Consider the following 6156-nt stretch of genomic DNA (forward strand, 5'->3'; position numbering starts at 1 on the left):
ATGTTATGAGTATCTGATGGTTATTTATGTTTCAAAATGAATGAATTATATTTACTAGAATCATCTAAGTAGCATTGTTCTTGTTTTATAAAAGACATAAATATGAGAAACAACATTCTTAAAACAAGAATAATATATTTGTAGATACCTACGCAAAGAAATACCTATATTCTTAATGCTCATATACCATTATCTGAAACTAAGGAAAATCTCTTCCATCAAGAAAACAAGAAATTTTATTTAGTTCAAGATTGTGGTGTATGAGCATCAAGGACATATTTCTTTAGGTATAATTATGTTATTCGTGATCAGTGGCGGCTGGTGCGGGGGTGGCGCCTAGAAATTAGCATAGTAAAAAAATTAAATTTAAAATGTAGTTTATAATGTTATCTACATAATTAAATAGATTAGCTTTATGAAGCACATTAAAAAAATGTTAAATTTGTAATGTGCAGTCAATTTAACTTGTAAAATTCATCCGAAAAATTTATTAAAGGTAATTTGTTTACGTGTGGTTTATAATTTTGTTACTTATTTCTTGTGTTTTTTAAAAAATTGTAATAGTTTAAATTAAATTGTAAAGACACACTAACAGCACTTGCAATGTTATCTATTGAAAAATTAGTGGTACGAGAAATACCAATTAATAAATAGTAATTGAAAAGTTTATTTCGGACAAAAGCAGAAGATTAGACATTCACTATAAAATATAATATTGAGCACAGTTTCCCTATATTTCAATAGTACTTATTAAAATAAAACTACCTAAATATATTTTGTTTTCAATACTTTGTACTAAAATTTTTCTACCCTCCCTGATATGAAAGTCAAGAACCGCCACTGTTTTTGATTTTTAGAATATTTTTTGTGTGCAATAAATTATTTTATATAAAATCTGCACTAATTTACTCATCTGCAAAGTTACCTTATTTACAATTAATTTTAATTGAGCACTACTCTCAGACAGTTTTCAACAATTATAATATCTGAAAATCTAAAATCACTTGGTGCTAAATCAGGAGTAAAAATGTATACCAGAAGAACAATAACATAACAAAAGCGCATGCATTGTATGGTATCCAAAGGTTTATTAACTGAAGTTTAGGCTCTAACTAAATGGTTGTTGCTAGAGGATTTGGTTAAATCCATTTTTTTTTGCGATAAACCCAACCTAGTCAGAGTCTGATAGTAACTATCTATTTTTATTGTTTCACGAACTCATTTGAACTCAATGTGTTCTATTGTGAGCAGGAATTAAATTTAAATACTATTAAGCGTTTGAGGTAGGCAACCAACATCACACAAAGATAAACTTATATTATTTGTGGGTCCATTTTTTCAGGTTAGCAAGTGTTTTTTCTTACTCCAGGCTTGAACATTTTCATAATGGAAATAGTGGTGTTAGCAACCTTAGAGGTTTTTGAATCTGCTATTATAATTGTGCAAATAACAGGTCAACAGGTTCTTTGCTTGGCGCTATGTAACACTTTTATTGTATTATAATCACATAAGGCCCAATAGTTTCCAGTGTGGTTCATCGAAGCACTTATCCAATAAACTAATTTTGTCAAAAATATTTATCTCGAGACATACATAAATGGGAGAATTGGCTTGAACTGAGAAAGTGAGGAAGGATTACTAGTGTTGAGTGCCAGATATTTGCATTTTTTCAGAATATACGAAATTGTCCAAAAGAAAATAAATTATTGGAATAATAAACATAATAATATATAATTATTTAAATAAGAGGGTAAGGTGTAATATAAATGTAAAGAAATTTCATCAGAGCCAGAGCACCATTGTAAGAGTTTCTCAAGGTCATCTGATACTCATTTGAATATAAATTGACTAGCAATGTTAAGCCAAATATCGTTGCTATATGTTAATTCAATAAAATCGTCAATATTTCTATCAGCTCTAGAAAAAAAAAAAAAACAGTTGTGCATCTAGCTAAATTGGTCCTTTAAGTAATAAACTTCACACACCTTGCTATTTTAATCTGACTGTCGATCGTTTGTTTGTAATCTTGTACAAAAATATTTTTTATATTCATAATAAATATAAAAACTGAAAATATTTGTGCATGAAGAATCTAGCTTTGTAGCGGTATGTTGCCGATTTAAATATTGAAGGATTTTGACATTTTATGGGATTCTATGATGTAGGTATATTTATTTTACTGCTTATTAAATTCATATTCTGGAACCCGCAAGATGTATAAATATACCAGTTATGTTTTCGGTCCGCACAATTCGCTTTTTAAAAACAAATGTCGAACTCGATTATAACAAATTTATTTGGTTCTCAAACGTACAGGACACTGAGGATACTGATAAAAGAGCGAGTAGGTAGCGAGACGTCTAACAAGACCAATACGTACCAACTTACTAACTAGTCGCCCTTGCACATCTTTTATAAGTAAGGGTGGTATTTACATTAACGTTATCTTAATGACAAACAAATGATTAGAAAGTATCCGTTTGCTTTCCAATGTATAATGGGAAGTCGGCGACATAATTTACCTACCTAAATAAAATGAAACATGAAAGTACAATCTTATAAATGAATATTATCCCATAAATTATTTTCACACCATAATTGTATTTAAAATTAAATTATCTTGACAAGTATTAACGTATCTTTGGAGTAGGTAGGTACCTTCTGCATAAAATCCTAATAGGCAAAAGAAGAAAAAAAGAATATAAGTATTAGTACTATTTGTAAAAGGGACAAAGTAAGTACAGATTATTTCCAAATATGGTGAATAAAAAAATGCACTATTAGTTCAAGAAAATATTTTGTAAAACAGATTTAACATATGTTATAACAGAAACATTGAAAGGTAGGTAACTGTTAAATTAGCTTAGTAATTATTTGATTTCTTACAATATTTGTTTTTATTACAAGTATTTTATTACATAAAATTATATATATTTTTTTAGCGACACAGTTATTGTTAATCATTTCTCCCATATATTCTAAAAATCATATAATTGAAGCAGGCAACGGCCATACCACGATGTAAAATACCAGTTCTCGTCCGATCACTGAAGTCAAGCATCGTCGGGCGCGGTTAGTACTTGGATGGGTGACCGCTTGGGAACACCGCGTGTCGTTGTCATCTTTTTTTTTTCATTTTTTCGTTTAAATATTTCTTTATTTGAACACCTTGGCTTTTTATATTTTTCTGTCAGTACTTATGATATAAGTTATGGATTTTTAATATTAAGAGAAACAATCGAATGTTTTTATATTAGATTCATTTCTTATAATACGGTCGTTTTCCTCTTTCCATATGTAAGTAACATCGTCATTTTAGAGAAGTAAACAAAACATTTACTCATGGGCTACATGTCAACTATGAGATTGTATATCTTTTGCATGCCTATATTTTGGCATCTAAGGATATCGTTTGAATTCATTGATAGGAATTATTGAAAAAAACATTGTATTTATTTGAATTAGCTTAATACCATTTGTAATAAAGTAAACATACTAGAGCCTATTATAAAACACACACAAAAAAAAGAAATTTTGTAAAAAGGGCAATTGAATCTGTATTTCTGTTGGGCTATTTTGTTTAATGCTATTTTGCTAACGAATTCAGGTTTTCACCTAATTTGTATCTGTCTGTACATTTTCTCAGGTTTATTGTTAAAACACTAATGGTTTTTAAAGTGCAAAATGATTGCGAATAAATCTCCTTAAATTATGCAACACACCATTAACAGATTATTGAAAGCCATCTCAGTATTTGCTGAATGCGAAACTTGCCATGAGGATGGTTGTCTACATATGGATTTCATATTAAATATTCGTGAAGAAATTTTGTGTTCTCAATATTTTAGCGTAGTAGAATATGTATTTTGGTTTCTTTAGTTCTTGTAGTAGTTTAGTTTAGTGGTAGTTCTTTAATCTCCGTTTAGCAGTAGAATCAACTAAAGCTTATGCTGCTCTCTTTATAATGTAATATTACTGTAAATTGCTCTCATTCATCTCATTATACTTTGTCAAAACGATCTTCGCATTCTTTCTCTTCTGGCAAAAGAACTTTTTAAGTTAGAAGCTCTTGGATTTACCAGAATTTGGGCATCAGATGCTTCAACTTTGAAATTGTATTGCTTGTTCATATTGATGCTTTTCTCAATATAATTCAAACTCTGTGTTTTGCATGACTATAGATTTGTTATTATAGCAAGCTTCTTATTTGTGTCCTTTCTATTTCTCTATTACTAAATAAAAGGACTGTGGTATGAGATTTTAGTTGAGCTTTCAATAAACATCGCAGGACAGTTGTGGAGACGCATACGAAATTCTTCTCATATTTCAAGGAAGTATGCAGATATCGTGAGAAGAGTTAAGTTCAACTTTCTTCGGCGGGTTAACCTTTGTGTCCAAGAAAACGGGAGTCATTTTGAACATCTACTTTTAGTTAATTGAATTAACGTACTCCATTTCTTCTTTTTCATCTCATCTTCACAATTTTTTTTTGGAATTTTGATTGTTCCTGACGCCTTTGATTTCTACATAAGTACCTGTTGTCGTTGTTATTATTGGTATTTAATTTTTTTTTATTACTATTGGTTCATTGGCATCTAAACATGCTCCAAAATTATATAACTAGTTTGAATCAGCCTTTATAAAGTGCAAAGCTAGGCAATGACAAATTTATGAAATGAAACCTTTAAATCCAGATATCCAAAAAACGGTTGTTGGAAACGACATTTACCAGGCTTACCTTTTTTTATAAAAAACGTCAGAGAATAAGAATTTTTTATTAAAAATTCAATAAACCAGAGCACGAAGAAGTTATGAAAATTTACATGCATGTGGGTACTGGAGGTGGCACCCTCTAATAATTCATAGCAAATTCGAGAACAATTTCTCATGTCAGAAAACTTTTCTCTACGAAGTTGTATGTATTTACTAGAATTAATAATGAAGTTACTGAAGAAAAATGAAAATAAAATTGTAACTTCAATACCCTGTATCTCGGAATCATTTTTGGACTAATGTAACTTGGATTAGATCATCATATATTGACCCCAGGAATATGTGCTAGAAGTTTGTTCAGACATTAAATCAAGTACTAGAAGAATTGGAAGAATGGAGAGAGTAAGTCATATGACTGTCCAACGAATCCTGCATGATAATTTGTTATACCCATACCATCTGCAAAGAGTTCAGGCACTTTCTGTCGAAGATTATGCACCACGTCTTAGATTTTGTACCTAGTTTTTAAATAAGTGCAATCGAAACTTGTTATTCCACTCATCCATTTTATTTACCGACGAAGCTGGATTTACAAGGGATGGTATAATCAATTTCCACAATAGTCATATATGGGCTGATGAAATTCCGAATGGAATAATACAATCCCGGCACCAGCAACGATTTTCAATTAATATTTGGGCCGGAATAATTGGCGATTTTTTTATTGGTCCCATAGTACTACCAAACAGACTAGGCGGTTTATCGTATCTGGATTTCTTCGAAACAGATTACAACCTTTATTAGAAGAAGTTCCAATTGAAACACGCCAGAACATATGGTTTATGCATGATGGCGCCCTCAATGAAACGTTCCCCAGTGAATGGATAGGTCGTGGAGGGCCAAGAGTGTGGCCTGCTCGTTCTCCCGAACTTAATCCATTAGACTATTATGTGTGGGGGCACTTAAAAAACATAGTTAATTCCGTTTCCATTTCTGGTGTACAGATTCTTCGTCAAATAGTTGAAATGGGCTGTCAGCAAATTCGAGATAGTCTGGTATTTTTGGACGAGTAAGAGAATCCATGAGAAAGTGTATTGAAAAATGTATTGGGGGCAACATTTCCAGCACCTTTTGTAATATTGTTTGTTGTTTATTACTTCTTATTACTTACTCAATAAATTCTTTATATTCCTAAATCGCAAGTGTTTTTTTATTATTGTTAAAACAATGTGATATTTTAATATCATCTTGAAAATAAACAAGTCTTTTTTTAATGCCTATTTGACCATTTTCGGTAGCTGAGTCAAAACATACTTCATAATGTTTTTGTTATTTTCATTTTCCTATGTTAGCAGAGGGAAAAAGGTATTTACAAAAGTTTTATTTACGGAAAAATAACAAGAGCTAGGAATAAAACACAAGAGGGTAATTTAGTTTAAAATA

At 30.6% G+C, this 6156-nt stretch overlaps 1 non-coding gene across 1 annotated transcript; it reads left to right on the top strand.

Moving 5' to 3' along the window:
- The first annotated feature begins 3001 nt into the window (after nucleotides 1–3001).
- On the top strand, nucleotides 3002–3121 carry LOC111692220. Its single transcript, XR_002763182.1, has one exon. It is a non-coding gene; the product is annotated as a 5S ribosomal RNA (ribosomal RNA).
- Nucleotides 3122–6156: the final 3035 nt, after the last annotated feature.

Source organism: Anoplophora glabripennis, unplaced genomic scaffold (assembly GCF_000390285.2).
Source record: "Anoplophora glabripennis isolate ALB-LARVAE unplaced genomic scaffold, Agla_2.0 scaffold37, whole genome shotgun sequence".
Lineage (NCBI taxonomy): Eukaryota > Metazoa > Arthropoda > Insecta > Coleoptera > Cerambycidae > Anoplophora > Anoplophora glabripennis.